General features: G+C 40.1%; 1 protein-coding gene across 1 annotated transcript in view; it reads right to left on the reverse strand.

The window, feature by feature from the left end:
- LOC115794099 (low-density lipoprotein receptor class A domain-containing protein 4) overlaps positions 1–16,137 on the reverse strand; it is a 253,084-nt gene extending 236,947 nt beyond the window's left edge. Inside the window, exon 1 of the mRNA XM_030749376.1 lies at positions 16,044–16,137. The gene's annotated coding sequence lies outside the window, so the exon portion shown is untranslated. The remainder of the gene's footprint in view (positions 1–16,043) is intronic.
- Positions 16,138–17,917: the final 1,780 nt, after the last annotated feature.

Below are 17,917 nucleotides of genomic sequence, written 5' to 3' on the forward strand. Positions count from 1 at the left end.
TTGACAAGCAGGTCTTAGGACACATTCAAAAATAGAACTTTCTTGCTGCAAGAAGACTGTCACACCCCTGTGCTACCCAGCGACTTGGTTTATTGGCTTACTCATCTAAATACATCATTAAGTTAATTAGTCAACAATAAACCCCAAACTAAGTTTCATAGTGGTGACCTCCAGTGTCTAATTTTCTTTGAGAACTTATAAATAAATGTTTCCTCTCTGAGGATTCTATGTCTTACCCTGCACTCAAAGCACTTTTTAACTCTGCAAGCTGCATCCACATAACACACTAAATGCTCATGCATGCATGCAAACCCAGATAGATGGGTTCAATATCTTGCCCAAGAATACTTCAGCATATGGACTGCAGAAGCTGGGGATCCAAGGAGACATCCAGGAGATGTGAATGAAACAGAAAGTATTATCTGAACTAGGATTGTGCCGATGGACGATGTCAGGTATCGATGATGGTAAAAGTCATTGGCAATAGCTCATCAATCAAGGCGCTTGTTGTGTCTCTATTGTGCCCTCATTTGCACTTTGGTAAAAATTTCTCGCAGATTTTAAGGAGACGATTTCTGCTATCAGGTCTTCTCCCTCTGGTGCCTTAGATCATGCTGTTTCTCCTGTACGCCCAGCTCTCTTTAAGAACTTTGAACAGGGGTCTCTGTCCTTTTAAACTGAAATAGTTCAGCTTATGCGACCCTCTTATTGCCCACTAGACAGCATCGCACCCCATCTCCTCAAGGATGTTTTTAATACTCTTGGGCCATGCATTGTTGATCTAATCAATTCCTCTCTGACGTCTGGTTTCGTCCAAGCTGCTTTTAAACATGCTGCCATACAGCCCCTCATCAAAAAGAGCAGTTTGTACCCTTCTGTTTCTCTTATCTATTTCTAAACTCCCTTTTCTATCAAAGCTTTTAGAGAAGGTTGTTTACAACCCACTACAGTTATACCTAGATATAAATGTCATCTCTGAGAAGTTTCAGTCTGGTTTTAAATCACGACATAGCACAGAAACAGACCTTCTATGAGTCTTTAATGATGTGCTTTTGACTCTTGATTGTGGTAATTCAGCTGTCCTCGTACTCTTGGACCTGACTGCGGCTTTAGACACTGTAGATCATAGTGTTGTCTTAGAGACATTCAGTAGTTGGAGATAAACTTCCTTAAACTGAACAAAAGCAAAACAGAAATGATTTTATTTGGGCAACCCCACCTTTTAGATGGGTATGACAGTGCTATTGGTGCTTTAAAATTTGATAAACAGATTAGCTTCTTTCTATTAAGGCTCCTTAGTAAGGTGAAGGCCTACCTCCTGTCACATGACTTTGAGAGAGTTTTTCATGGCTTTATTACCTCTCGTTTAGATTATTGTAACTCTTTATATGTTGGCTGTGATCAGACGTTACTCAAAATGCAGCAGCTCGGTTTTTGACAGGAACTAAACAGCATGATCACATTACACCCATATTGGCCTCGTTATACTGGCTTCCTGTTCATTTCAGAATCCAGTTTAAAGTTTCATTACTTGTTTTTAAGAGTCTCGATGCTTTGGCGCCTTGTTATTTCACTGAACTTTTGAAACCCTACATTCCTACCACTGCACTGAGGTCTTTGAACCCACTGCTCTTGAATGTGCCAAGATCCAGGGTTAAAAGTAGAGGTGATAGAGTCTTTTCAGTTGTGGTCCCTGATCTTTGGAACAACAATCAAACAGCCCAGTCTCTCAATTAAAACACTTCTAAAAACATATTTATAGTTGCTTGCTTTCAGGTCTAATTGAACTGAGTACCCTGGTTTTTATTATGCAAGCACAGCTTTTACTTTGTTCTACTTGATATCTTAATATATATTTATTATTCTTTAGTGACTGATGTATAGTATAAATTTTTTATAACCTGTACAGCACTTTGGTCAACTGAGGTTGTTTAAATGTGGTATAAAAATAAACTTTGATTTGACTTGATGAAGCTTTGCAGCCCTGGGGCTAAATCAGTCAACATATGTCAACGTGCAAGTAATTATTCAGGCTGAAAGTGTGAAATAAACTCCTGGTGTGTGTGTGTTTGTCTTTCTCTCTTTCACCTGTGCACTTTTCTTTTTTTTAAATGTGTGTTTGGACCACACCTTGTATGTTCAGAGGGTGAATAATGCTACCATAATGGTAGGCTCCTCTACCACCAAGATGCAATGCTAAAATTTCCCTGTAATATCAAGCAATCTGCTGCACTGTTATTTAAGACACATTTTTACTATCTGTACCATCAGTTGCTGCAAACCACTGCTCTTTTGTGAAACACTGAGTGTTCCGTATTTCTGCCCCTTCAAAGATCAGCTAAAGATTTTGTCTTTTTATTAGTATATTATATATATATATATATATATATATAAAATATATATATATATATATAAAATATATATATATATATAAAATATATATATATATATATATAAAATATATATATATATAAAAAAATATATATATATATATATATATATATATATATATATATATATATATATATATATATATATATATATATATATATATATATATATATATATATATATAAATTTTGTTTAATTTGAATTTTTTTGAGATTCAAGCAAGCAGCAGCCATTACTTGGTAGAAAGTGTGTGATCTGAGACAAATTCAAGTGATTTGGAGTGGAAAAAGGGAGCAGCCTTGCAGGAGCACACTCAAGGACATTTCTTTTTTTATGCAACCACTTGGCTTCTAATAAGTTAACAATATGTAAGGGACAAGGCAAACACTTATTTATACTCTGTTCTTTATTTGCTTCTTTATTTCACCATAAATTTGAAGCATGTAATGCAGTCTCTTTGGCATTGCAAAACAGCATTCCAGCAAGGTTCTGCTGAGAACCTACTCTAAGCAAAGTTAGCTTTTATGGACTGGTGTAGCATGTTGGAAAAAGTGTAGTTAATATATTCATACATCTGTCACAATTTTACATCTTGTAAGGCTCCTTCCTTAAATTGTGCCAGGATTTATTGGGCTACCCCACTGCTGTGAGGTTAACATGTTAATTTTTAAACAACAGCCTGAAGTTATTTCATAGTCAAATTTATTTCAGTAAAACAATGAAAAATTGTATCTGGTGACCCAGCAATCTGCCACAGTTTTATGCTCACAATGCTCAAACACAGGGAAAAGGTAAATAATGACTTTCTTTTCTATCTAACTGAACACCTCTCTATTTCAACCTCCTGGCATACAAAATAAATAAGTAAATAAGTTTTAAAAAACAACAACAAAAAAAACAAAAAACAGAAGAAATACCTGTGGCAGGATGTTATTTTTCACATAATTAAGTTCTCCCCATGTCATTTTAACTGCCCCACCCCCCACCCTACTATCCTCCATTAAAATATTGGCGTGAGATTCATTCTAAAATGCCAACTAGCAGATTTAAAATTTAAAAATCAGCCTCCTGTCCTCCAGCCATGGTGACGTCATCTACTGATTTGCATTTCTGTGGCATCAGCAGTATTAGCTTGAGAAGGTGTGCAGGTTTCTTGGCGTAACAGTTTCTTGTTGCCAGCTAGAGTTAAATTAATATACAATTTTCATCAAATTACAAAAGACACACCTTATCAAAGCTCACATTTGCATCTTAATTCTGATGTCTAAACTGTGTGTGCCAATGAATCAAAGTAACACTTCTCAGTTATCCTTGAGGAGAAAGAGCCTGTATTAAACACTGCTCAAGAACTTGCATATATAAATAAATAATGGCTGAATACATAAATGATGTAAAGGCCTGTGCTAAGCTAAGTCAGTGGCACAGTGAATACACAAGCCTTGCCAGCTGAAATGGAGGCATTCTGTGGCCGGGGTTGTGCAGTGAACCTGCTGCACAATTTGAGACAGAGCTGGATTTACAAGGAATACACTATACTGCTATGGCAATGGCTAGCAATCACTCACACCCAAAAAAAAAAAAAAAAAAAGTTCAATAGTCCCCTGGAAGATACACAGCCAGGTCAGGCCCATTAAAATGCATTACCCTAAATGGGACAAACAAAGAAGATGATGTTTAATGACATCACATGAAGACAGACATGGTGAATTTTTAAGATAGAATAGCAGCAGCTAGGGAGCATCTAAAGTTACACTCAAGCATGCTGTTCTCTGTTTGGCTTGAAGAGACTACATCAACGTCTGTCAGTATGGTCCATATTTAGCCAACAAAAAAAAAAAAAGAGAGGGAGAGAGAGTGTAAGCTATTAAAGTGGCAATAGTACAATATTTTCACTATGCATCTTAGACCATATCTGGCTCCACACACTTCCTGCTGTGCCTCTCCTCCTCATGCTGGTGCAGTCAAGCTCACAGCAAGAAGCAAAAATCCCAGGTACAGGTGAGGACAACAGTATCTATGAACATGAGTCAGCCATTGGTGTATTTCCTCCAGCTCGGCATGAGCCACCCCCTATGCACGAGGATGTCTCGCAGGGGTTTGGTGTTGAGGTTCTGCAGCTCTGCAGGAGGTACTGCCGAAGCTGACATGTGTCTTTCAAAAAAATGTAAATACGGGTGGGGCGGTCACCAGTTTTGTGAAAGAATCTAAACGTGAATACCTCAGCTGGGTGCAATCAAACTGTACAGTTTAGCCGCCTTTTCAGAAGTAAATAAATAATATGATCACCGCTTTCCACCACAGCACAGAAAACACAGTCCTCCACCAAGGCTAAAGCCAATGTCAACATATTATTTCACAGTTTAAAAGAAAGTGATTTGCCACATCAAAATTTACTGCATTCATCCTTTGGTCATGCTCCACCTCTTCACCAAGTTTCATTAAATACAGCTTGGTAGTTCTGTCATATGGCACTGAAAACATACCTCTACCTTGGCTACCATCTCGGCAGTTGAATGAGCATAAAAGCATGTAAATAGGATCGGTTCAGGTATATAATAGATTCACATTATCCATTATACAGAGTGCAATCAGTGTGAAATGTGTTTCTTGAAAAGGGACACTTAATTATAAATTAAATTCAATCGACTTGACCCAATGACAAACCTTCTGTTAGGTAATGCGATATGCAGTTATATAATACCATAGATGGCTCTTAAAGGGAAAGCACACTTGGTTTAACAGCCCTTATGATATTAACAAGGAAATATTTCCACATAGCTCCAATCAAAACTACAAACTGCATTATTTAAAAGGTACTGTAAGTAATTTTTTGAGGTTATTGAATTTAAAAAAAAATTATACTGATTTGTGTTCTATTACTTCTTCCAACAAATTGACACATAAACTTTAAATTAATCCATTAAAAATATGCACGAGTGGGCGCAGATTTGTGAAAGCCTCCATGTTGCCCTGCCATCTCGAATACAGTGGCTGAGATGGACATCGTTGTTCTGCCCGATTGTGTTATATTTATGTGGCTGGAGACCAGCCACATGTGTAGTACGCCTTATAGGTTACTTTTAATTTGAAAGAGCTATTTGTGATCTTTAAACTATATATGACCATTTAACATGTTGGATAAACAACAGCTGGTTATAAGCTAACATTATACCAGCTAATGTTAGGCTCAAGTGCCCTAAAAAAAAAAAAAAAAAAAAAAAAAAAAAAATCACACTTTCCCCATTTCATTATGTTATCACATCGTATGAGAGTTTATTCACTAAGTCTCAGAGTCCAACAACGTTACATCAACTTCAAAGACAGTTTCGCTAACGCCGGCTAACAGCAGCAAAACTGACTCATCCACTAGTTTCTGGGCTCCTTTCACAAAGTTTTACAGCCTCCTCCAGAGTAAATAGACGTGGACACCCAGCATATTCACTGCCGACAGCCTACACTCACTACAGATGAACGGCCAGAGGTGTTTGCCCTACACACTCTACCTTTAAATACATTATTTCATATGAATTAAACAAACAAGTAACATGTAAGAAACAAACATAATGTGAGATTATCTTTGGACAGTCAGACTAGCTGTTTTTTTAAGATAACTCTGCTAAGGTGTAGTGTTTATCCTCTGTTAACTCTAAAGGCTTGAGATGCCTTCATTAAGTGCAACTCTATTCTATTGTCCATTAATTCTAAAGTCGCACTTAATGAAGGCATCTCTCAAGCTGCATTATAGAAACTAGGGTTGTTCCTGGCAACTAATTTCTTAGTCGACTAAACGAGGAAAAAAGATTAAACTAACAGACAAGCCTAAAACTAACACTCAGATATCAAGTTAAATTTGAGGACTGTTTAATGGACAATGGCAAAACTGTCTAAACAAAGGCATTTCAGTCCAAAAATGTGAAAAAATAATGTCCAGCAAATGGATAAATTGGGAGTGAGAAGTGCATTATTAACAATGAATGTTATTCTGCAATTTATGACACCCATCTAAAAGTTAATATTAAAAAAAAAAAGTAAAACTCATCCATCTATCCATCTATTTTCTTCCACATCTTACACCGAGGTGTTCCCAGGCCAGCTGAGAGATATAATCTCTCCAGCGTTTCTTGGGTCTGACCTGGGGCCTCCTCCCTGTAGGACATACCTGGAATATCTCACCCAAGAGGCAACCACCTCAACTGCAGAGGAGCAGCGGCTCCACTCAGTGCCAACTGAGAGCCCTTTTCTGCTGCTTGTACATGCAAACGCATTCTTTTGCCTACAAAATAATCAATAATAGGCCTAACAAAAATTTCAGGCCTAGATTAACAGTTATGGTGTTTTTCTAAAGGCTGCAGCTCCATCGAGTGGCAGATGGCTGCATAGCATTTAGCATTGCTTCTAGAAACTGAAAGATATTCAGTTTTTTTAGCAAGAAACTAAGACCCAAAAGTTAGGAAATCTGGGTCTGAGTTTTGGCAAGTATTTTTTTTTCTGTCTTGGTTATCGGGGCTACTGCCCGATTATGTCATATTTAAAGCAGAGAGAACATCCTTTTCCTGTTTGTTATCCATATACTTTTATTTTGGTGGGTGCTCATATTAAACATAAAATGAGGTCATCTCAGGCACAGAAGTCCACCTGTGGTTCAAATCTTTTGTTTGCAAGGAGCAACCAATCAAAAGACAGATGACTAAAAGTGTGGGGGAACAAGGTTAAAACCGCTAGTTTCAGACAGTGGCTATACTAATGATTACAAGCTGAAATCATGCATAGCTACTAGAGTTCAAGAATAAAAATATGGGGCAGGAAATGTGCATAGTAGATTGGTAGTAGGAAGCAAAGTAGCCCCTTTAATTTCCTTTTACAGTGTTCTGAAAGCTTTTCATGTGCCCTTTGTATCCACAGTGCAGCTCGTATCTAAGCCACACTGTCTTAAACTTTTCCGGCCCATAAGCCAAATTTAATCATCTGAGTCTCGCCCTGGGACCCGGGCTCATTAAAATGTACCGGTAAACTTGTCATGTCACCGGAATCAGGTCGTCTCTCAGCGCCCCTTCTTAAGACACCTCCGCTTTAGACTGAAGCCACCCCCACCTTCCCCACTGTCTCTGAGCTCTCCTGCTAACTTCCCTGCGAGTTCATCTGGAGTTCACTTCACCTTGTGATTTTTTAAGTTGTAGCCTATGGCCTGAGGAACCCAGTCACAGTCTACATCAATAATGCAGAGACCACAGCCTGCTAACATCTCAGCCTTAAGCAAGAGGTCTGTTCGACAACACTGCGCTCAAACAAAGGCAGGCTGAAGACGTCTCAGACTATCGCCATGAGAAAAGGAGCACTAAAACCCGGGCTATTTTAAGTAAGCACACATAAACAGAGCAGACACACAAGCGGAAGTACAGTGAAGACATGAATTCTCTCTGCAGCTGTATAATACTCAGTTGTGTGCACTCTTAGATAAGCACGCACAGATGAATGGATAAGTGAACACACCTCCAGACATAGGCAGGAGAGTGTGTAGCGTGTAGCTCATGTAGCCAGTCTATTGAATTATCAGAAGCGAGCAGAGCAGCACTCAGTACAGCATTCCTCAGAAAGGGTACATCCACCGCTCACACACACACACACACACACACACACACACACACACACACACGCACACACACGCACACACACACACACACACACACACACAATAAATGGAGAACACACACCCTGCTGTATCTCATCATCGGTGTGCTGGGAAACATCTCCAGCTGTCACATGAAAACATCTCAAACTATTCATGAATTGAGGACAGTGTTGGTTTATTTTCCCCACTGACTGAGACATTATTGTCGAAACTACTTTTTTAACGCTTTTAATTAGATTCATAGTCTGCAATGCTGCCAAATGCTTTGCATAAAAGAGCGTGTAAATCTTTAATTTAAGGAAAATGGAATAAACCTCAGAAATGAAGGTTTTCAGGGTAACCGCGTCGATGTGAAGTGTGTGTGTGTGTGTGTGTGTGTGTGTGTGTGTGTGTGTGTGTGTGTGTGTGTGTGTGTGTGTGTGTGTGTGTGTGTGTGTGTGTGTGTGTGTGTGTGTGTGTCATTCTCTGGTCTCGCATGCAGTGACTTTACTGAATTATTAAATCACTACTTAGGCTTTGTGGTTAAATGAAGCTATGCAAACAAGGACGAACTGTATTAAAAGCACTCTAGCAGTAAGTGAACTCACTGTTTGGCAAAACTGTTTCAATGTGTTCTGTGAAACACACTTAAAGAGTAAAACAATATCAAATGGCTGTCTCCAGCACTTTCTGGTTGTTTCTAGGGCTTCTTAACTACTTAATTATCGGCTTAATACCACCGGTTCTGGACTGCTCCTAATCAGTGTGGGAACTGTGGAGCCATTAGCCAAATGCTGAGGAGTTTCTCTTCTCTAAAACTTGAGGGGCTGAAGAGATCTGGGCACCCAAAGAAGCAAGAGGCAAGATAAATGAAGAGAGGTGGGAATGGCTCCAGGTGGAGAGGAAGCATGTTTATGCACAGTAACTACTTTAGCGAAGGCAAAGCAACAGCACCAAGTATGCAGGCCTCCAAATATTAAATCTGCCACCTCCTTTCTGTGTAATTTGAAAAGTGCCACAACGAGATGGAATGTATAATATAGCCATCTTTTGTCAAAATCCAATTACTGGAATCTGAGATACTGCATATCAGATTAAACAATGCAGCACCACACGCAGGCCAGTTAATCTATCACAGAAAAGATAAAACATATAGCTGAGATGAATCAATCTCACCTAGATAGAATCAAAATATGACCTGCACATAAAGTGTCACTGAGAAACAAATAAATATTGAAAGCCTGTAGATAGGCGCAGGACCATTGATAGCTGGGATTTTACCAGTACAATCAAATCATGTCTGATTATCAAAAAAAAACAAACAAACTATGGGGTAGGAGATGTGACTTTTTGGGGGCACAGAGTAAATTCGTGTCTGGCTGAAACTGAGCGTATCCTGAACACGATGCATTTACTGACCTCTGGTGACACTCATGGTGCAGAGGTGACCTATGCTGACCTATACTAAACAATTAAAGATGAAATAAATAGAGCTATATACAATCCTTACAATCCATCAATCAATCTGAAACAAGATTGCATTTTTTGTTTCAGATTGATTTTGATTGGCACAGATGAGCATGCTATAACCTATTATATATAAATGTTTCTACCAACTGCTACATTCATGTTTGTCCTGACGATGGTCTTATGTAAAGCCTTTCACGTCCATGGTACACCTGCACAGCTTATTCCACTGAACTTCTTCAGAAGACTACATGTGGGCGTGTACAGACACTGTTTGACTGACACCTCCACCAACCTCTTGTTAGCTCCGTCAACAAATTGCACCTCTAAAAGGTGTAATTTGTTCATTGTTAATCATACAGGGAGCCCAGTGACCTGACTGAATTCCTGACATAGCTTCACCCACTTTCACCCTGAGCAGAGGTCTAGTCAGCCAAACACGAAGACACCTGCCAGCCCCTGAGATGCGTGATGAGATGTCAAGTCAAAGTCGAGTCATTTATCAGTTATCAGTTGTGTGACTGACTGCCAGTGTGAAGACTCTCTCCTGCTTATATTGACAACATCACACAAACATTCAACATATTCTGGTTTAAGACGATTATTCTATATTCACTTAAATAATCGAATATTTTTAAAAAATGTAAAAATTCATTAGTCGTGCAAAATACAGAGTTAGATTTCCACTGTTAAACCTGGTACCGCTGAGTGGGTTAACAGTGTGCTACCCATCCGCAATGCTGCACGCTGTGTGGCAAAGTTGGAACAGCTGTGTGGCATAGCTGCAGGCATTAGATACACTGCTGCTGGTGTGACGGGAGCAGTGAAGGCTTTAGCCTACTGTAATTATGGAACAGATACCAGAACAACTGGAGGTAAACCGTGGGACGTTGCATTTTCTTGGGTCGCTTTTACATTTATAACTTCTTTATTGCTACTTTCAGGATGTTTACTGTATGTGTAAAAGCACTTAATGGTACAGTGGGCTAATAACATATTAGCTAACTGAACAGTTGTGGTTTGTGTCTTGAAAACAACTGAAAGATATAATCCCCCCCGGTGCTTAAGACCAACATTTTGAGGATCATTTTGGTCCCATGTTTTGAATGATTTTTGTACACATAATCAAACATAATTTTTTTGCAGATTTTAAAATATTTAATTGCTTTGTAAAATTTGAAACAAAAAAGAGTAAAAAGTGAATTTTTTTTTTTAAATTTCCCAAAATCTCAAGTGATCTCTTCAAATGACATTCATTCTGATTAAAAATCATTACAGATTAATGTTCTGCCAATTAAATCCAAAGTTAAAAAACTCCTGTCAGCATCCGACATCAATTCTGGCGTACCGCCTATTGACGACCTTATTTCACCCAACAATATTTCTATAAAGAAAAACTCCCGAGCTATGCGCATATGTTTGAATCTAGCAAACTGTTTACACAATCCATGAAATCTCCAAAGGAGATGAAGAGGAGGATTGTGGTGTCAAAGCTGAACAGAAATATCTCTGTAAGGCTGCTCTGTGTTCACTGAATGGCTGAGATTAACTTTCACACAGCTCACGCACCTTAATGCTGTGATTTCTGCAGGCTAGCATGGAAGAATATACCATGTTTTGGCAAATAAGTTCTTTGATCAACTTATCACGGTGTGCCAACTGGGGTTAAAAATAAAACCACAGCTTTTCTCAGGCGGCTTCACGCAGCACTTTGATCTTCCGTTTGACTAGCACAACATTTTTGGATGTATTCAGTCAGAACTCAGTGAGATATATGGTTCTGGCCAAGAGGAAATCTTTAAAAAATACTGAAATTGGGATAGAGCTGTTAAAAATGTTTTCCTTTCTTTGGCGAGAATATGAAAATCTTGTTTGTGATGCATTTCAAAGGATATGCTACATCTCAAGCATGGATTTTTTTAAGGGGATGCCAAATAACTTTAAAAGAAAATCGTGGTATCATGCTGTTTCTCAAAAACCTTCTCGAGTTGTTGTAGAGACGATTAGACTGAAAAAAAAAAGAGCTTGTAGCACAAAAAGAATGAACTTTTCTTGATTAATTCTACAACAGCAGGAAAAATCTGCACTTCCACACAGAAAGAAAGGTTGAACGTCTGATTTGTGCTTTTTACATTATTTTCACTGTATAAAAAAAAAAAAAAATCACACAGACACACATCACTTGCTGCAGACATACAAAAACATACAAACAAAGACACACACTTGAATGAACACAACCCAGACAAAGACACACACACACACACACACACTCCGGTGCAGGCTGGCACTCATCTTTACCCGTCTCGCGCCTTTCGCTCCACCAACACAATACTGTCACATTTTGGCGTGTCACATGGACTCGGAGACAGACAAGGCTGCATTATCAACAACTGGCTGGGAATGAGTGTGTCAGTGTGTGTGTGTGTGTGTGTGTGTGTGTGTGTGTGTGTGTCAGTATCAGAGCTCAGACTCAAGTGTGTGCGTGAGAGTGAGAAGAAGTGTAAGAGTTCAGGTTAAGGCTGAGCCGTCAGCGGCAGACAAGCCCCATCAAGTCTCCCTCCTCTGTCTAACACACGCTCAGCCTCTCGCCTCAGGAGGTGAGAAGCCGCTAATTGGCAAAGGGTGAAACACACACACACACACACACACACACACACACACACACACACACACACTGATGGTCAGCTACAGTCATACACATAGAGACTAGTACGAACAAAGAGACAGAAATACAAACAGACAGATGGACACACACACGCGTCTGGCTCTGAGAGGCAGTGCTACAGCGCGTGTCTGCTGTGCACACTCGACCTGGTAGACACGCACACATTACTGTAGCTAATAATACACCCTGTCTGTCTGCTGACTTTCTCCTCAACTTTCCCACTTAGTTATTATTGCATGACTTGATGGTTTTTATTCACTTATATATTAATAGACTCTCTGAGTTGAGCCTGCACACAGAGCTGACCTTAAAAGAAGGAACGCTCGTCCTCTGTTCTTTGGTTTAAACAAAGCACAATTAAACAAGAGACAGCTGCCATGAAATTTACTCTATTCAGACAGCTTTTATAAGATTTATCCAGGCATATCATTTGAACAAGTTATAAATTGGGACTAACACTACATATTGTATTTTTCAAGTTGCTTTGTGTCATTTGCAACATAAACTGTACAGTTTTAGGACCCGCTGTTGCACGTGTCAATGAAGACCATGTGACATACGAAAGCTCGATATGCTGAGATTGTTTTGGTAACAACTCTTATCCTTCCCATTTAAAATGGTGTAAGTTACTTGACAGTGACGCAGCGAGTACCAATAAGAGTCGGGTGATGTGGTAAAATCTTCCAATCAGCAACCATCAGCCCACTTAAACCAGTAAATTGGGAAAATACCACAACAAAATGACATGAAATGTCACCTGAAAATTACCAACAGACAATGTACTCAGCAACTCTCTGATGGCTGACATATTTGACAAATCATTCCACCAGAGCAGTGATGGCAAAGTTCTGGCTTCCCCCCTATCTCTGAGCCCAGGCCAGCCTACGGAGGAAGCTCATTTCTGCTGCTTGTATCCATGATTTTATTCTTTTGGTCACTATCCACATAGTGTCATAGGTGAGGGTAGGAACTGGTAAAACACAGCTTTAAGACTCAGCTCTCTCTTTACCCAAACAGACTAATACTTCATCTGCAAACGCTGCACCAAGCCATCTGTCAGTCTCTCGTGTACAGGACATTGAGATACTTGTGGAATAGAGACTATCCCAACTGTCACTGGGCGAGATGTGGGGTATACTATTGGACAGGTCGCCAGTCCATCACAGGGCTGTGGGGGGATGTCAGACTACACGAAGAGAACCTACACAGGCACAGGAAGAACTTGCGATCTCTATATAGAAAGGCGTCAAGGCAGCTGGGTACACCCCAGAACATTCTTCCTGTCCTGGCGAAAGTACCAACCAGTGCACCGACATGCACCCAGCCATAGCTGTGAAAGGTTTAGACAGGAAACCAAGTAAGACAAGGCGTGCACTGACACCAAAGAATATAAGCTACAACCCCAAACGAACTTCTTCCTTAATATTAAAGTTGATCTGTTGCATTTTCCTCATAAAACAAAGTTTTGTTTACATTCACTTCTCCTGACCAAATGCACTGAGTTTATGCTCTGCACCTATGCCACCAAATTTGTTATCAGGTATCATGTGAGCTTGAAGGTGTTCCCATCTTTCTTTAACCATTAGCTGTCAATCAATAAGAATGTTCATCACAAAGCTTATTTTAATTTAACTTGAACATAACTGCACAGCAAATAGAATAAAATATTTTACCATTTTTCTGCTTGTTAAAGAGGACCAATTATGCTCAATTCCAGCTCCATATTTCTGTTCTTGAACTCTATAAGAGTAACTTCCATTTCCTTAAGGCCACCCTCACATAGTACACAGCAGGTAGCTCCATGTATTTGATTTGGCAAATTTTTATGCCCTTTCTGACACAACCCCCAAAGGGTCAAATCAGGGATGTAAACCACTACACCATGAAACCACACCTAGCTAGTAAAAACTATAATTCCTTATTTGGCAAGTGGTTAAGAGGATGGATGGCTAGATGGATTTGGTCATTTCACATGTGCTTCACATACCTTACTGACCCTAAGAATTCTAAATTTTTAGTCATGGAGATTTATTACTCTTTTAAAGGCAACATTTCTTTCGTGAATGGCAGCTAGAAAAATTTATGTAATCACCAGAAATGTCTGCAGTTGACAGAAACCCTTGTCACCAACTTGTTAATGTTATGTCGAGCCAAATGACTTCCTCATTCAGCTGAAGAAATCTCGCAATTATGTCTTCCTGAAAGGAGTCTGGAAATACACATTTACAGTGCATTAACGACTTCAGCACAGCGAATTCATCGGAAATCGTTCTGTTCCATTAGAAATTACAGGTCTGCATTTACTGTTACAGATCATGAAGCTGAGGGGGGTTTCAATGTCTTTGTGTGGTATACTGCCCGTCCCAAAACTACCAGAAGTAATGTAAGAAGGGGTCGATATACGAGTGTTATAATTTAACACAGACCTGTACATCTGTGTCTGCATGAAAGCATATATATAGTTGAAGCTTCTTATGTCAGAGCTTCAAATACTCTGTACAGAGCCAGATTTGCCCCATGTACATCTATTTGCTGCCTCCTGTTTAACTTAATTCCAATTTATCTCAAAAAATACTACTGGTGCTACTACAATGACACGCAGGCAATATTTACTGGTCTACATACTTTAATCGTTACCCACTGATGTCCTTTTATTGAACCCGACTTAACAAGCTTTACCTCAACACCTCACTTCATCAGTGCTGCGGCAAAGGATAAAGATACAAGAGCACCCACTCCACACTGCTGCACTCTGCTGCCACAGCCAAGGACTCTGACACAGCATCCAAATGCCACAAAGCTGAACGCTGGGCTGAGTGTGTGTGTCAGCACTGTGTAAGGTGTGCACACGAGACAGACAGAACAGGGCTGCAACTTGAGAGCGTCTGTAGTGGGGAGGGTGGGGTCACAGGTAGGTAAGGAGAGAGGGAGAAGGAAGGGCCAGAAAACAGTGATAAACAGGACTAAACAATGCTTCAAAGCCTGGAGGTCTTTTCCTCTTCTACAGGTCTTGGAGTGAGACCTTCAGGACAAGCAGAGGTATGGCAGATTTGAATCCTCTGGTTGGTTTATGTACTGCCAGCCATGTAGACAAGGGAAAAAACAGACTCACACAGAGGAAGAAAAAAAAAAAAAAACACCCCTGTCCTTAATGCAGCTCACCAGAGAACAGAGCTCTGTAATAGAATTAATGTAAACCCGATCAGTGGGCTGGAGTACAGTAAAGGCAGAGCCGTGCCCTGCTCCTGCACAGCATCACATGTAGATCAGCATTTTTTAAAGACTGCATTCGTTTGAAACTTGGAGCCATAGCTTTCCAAGATGTGGCAGACACTGATTATTATTCTTTTATTTGATTTTTTAAAAAAATGATGTTTAAATATGATGCTATTGGAGCATTTCTACAAATCTCTGCAACAGAGTCACAGGTTTAGAGCAGCCTGGGTTAAGATAACTTAGACAGGACCATACAAAGGGTGTGGATCGCTTAGGTACAGTGTCAAACATATGAAAGATGTGTGCTTTTAGTTTAACCTTCATCACCACCTTCTTAACCACAACGCGGCAGGCAGGGTGGACTATATGAAGCGTCTGAGAGGGTTGGGAGTTGTGGGATTCCCTAAATAAGGGCCAATTTTAAACTGGGAATAATGGGAAGATGTTTCTGTGCTCCCTTATCACCCCACCCAACTCTTCCCAGATGGAGCTCCTCAGTGAGACCAGTCTATGTGTACCGCGCGCCTCATTTGCATATAACAAAGTTGGAGAGCTTCCCTGGTCTAAAATATGAATGACAGCTCAGGGTATCACGTTTCTAATCTAGCCTCCCAGCTAGCTTGTTCATCAAATCATACAGGATGTGACAGCTAACGACACAGCAGGCAGATAGAAAAAAAAAAAAAAACTACATACCTCTCTGTGTGTACTCAGGGTGATAAATGTTACAGCAAGTGCGGAGGTCACGGTCAGTGGGAGAGGCGGCGTTGCCCCGCAGGGACAAATACATATCGGACCGGTGCTGTGGCCCCGGCGGATGGACGGCTGCCAGAGCTAGCCGGCTTGCTGCTAACTTAGCTTAGCTCTGCTGTCTGGCGCAGCTTGGAAAGCCGCTCCAACTCTGAACAGCAACTTAAAACAGTCTGGCCCAAAGTCAGCCCCCCCACACCGGACAGCCTCGCTACGCGTTTAGCCACATCAGTTAGCATAACCAGAACATTCCTGCAGTCGCCTACGACTGTGCATTTAAAAACACAATTAAGTAAGAAAACGGCTTAGGCTTCCTACCTGTGAATGCAGCCGCTAACTTGCAAAGCCGCCGGGTCTGTTTGTTTAAAGTCTGATGTTGTGTTGCTAGACGTCAAGTCCAACTGCACTACAGTGGTTTCCAGTCAGGGGAAGCAAAATAAAGCCCAGCTGTCCTACTGTACAGTACATGCTGCTGACAGCCGGCTCTGAATAAAGCTTTGGCGACACCTGCCGGGCGCGTAACACTTAGCAGCCAAAGTAGTAAAAGTTTGACATGTCACTGTTTCAGGGGTCACACAGGTCAGGATCAGATATGCAGCAACAATCCCAGTTCACTGTTTCACTCAGGGACGCAGGTGCTGAGAAATCTTCTCAGGCTATCAACTGCACTTCAGTACACCAAGCAGCATTGTAACTATTTTTTCTCTGGAGCACCCTTTCAAACCCATGAAACCCAAGGTTACGAGGTGCTTCAGAGATACACAAGACTAAGAAATATTACATGAATTTCAGATATTACACATTATACAAACACTACATAACCACTGGAGAAAAATAAAACATCTATAGTAAGGCCTAACTGCACAAGTACGGCGTAAGCTCCCTATTTGTCACAAGCCCTGTCTGTCGATTGTTTCATTGGCAGATCTGCAGGGTTTTTGTGCAGAATTTGAAAGAGCCAGACAATGCAATGTTTTAAAAGTAAACATTGCATTGCTGCATAAATACAAAATGACTGAACAAACTGAATACAAGGATGTAATCTCCTGTGCCACGTGTGCAGGACAGTACAGGTATTACTGTCAGCCACGTCACATGCATTCAAAACTGTACATTCAACACTGGTTTAATGCGTTCCTTTATTCTCAGTTGAATTTTTCAGTGTTTGTCCAACAGCTAAGCCAGACTTTAATTTCAGTAAGTCAGGCTTTGTTTTCAGGAAGCTGCTTTTATAAGCAGGTTAAAATAAAGTTACAGAAAAACTAGGCAGTGTTTTCCCTGTGTGCTGTGTGACCAGAAGCATTTGCAGTCTATAGAAAGTCATATTGTCATGGGATATTTAACTGTGCATTAACTGGAAGTCAAATCTGGTTAGCTTCATTAAGTCACAAACTAAACCATGACCATAAAGTAAATTTTGAGCGTTCTTCACTTTTTCCTTTTTAATCAATGCCCAGAATCCACTTACTAAAAGCTCATTAGGTGACAGCCAATCTGAAGGTTTTTATATAGTGCTGCTTCCACCGTGTGGAAGCTGCTGTGTCATCCAAACCAATTGATAATCCAACCAACAGAACGTTCTGAAAACACATCATCTTCCTATAAAATAACTTGACTGGGTTCCTGCTAGATTTTTTAGCAAGGCGTAGCATTAAGAAGCAGCCATACTGTGGAGATAAAGTCTGGATAAAAACAAATATCTAAATTTCAAAGATAAACAAGAACATAAATCTACTGTTCAACTATATTTTATATAAATCATCTTTGTCCATGTTGACTTCCCCTCTGGGTTAAAAAGAAAAAGAAAAAATGGCAACGAC

The sequence above is a fragment of the Archocentrus centrarchus genome, chromosome 16, assembly GCF_007364275.1.
Source record: "Archocentrus centrarchus isolate MPI-CPG fArcCen1 chromosome 16, fArcCen1, whole genome shotgun sequence".
In the NCBI taxonomy this organism is placed as follows: domain Eukaryota; kingdom Metazoa; phylum Chordata; class Actinopteri; order Cichliformes; family Cichlidae; genus Archocentrus; species Archocentrus centrarchus.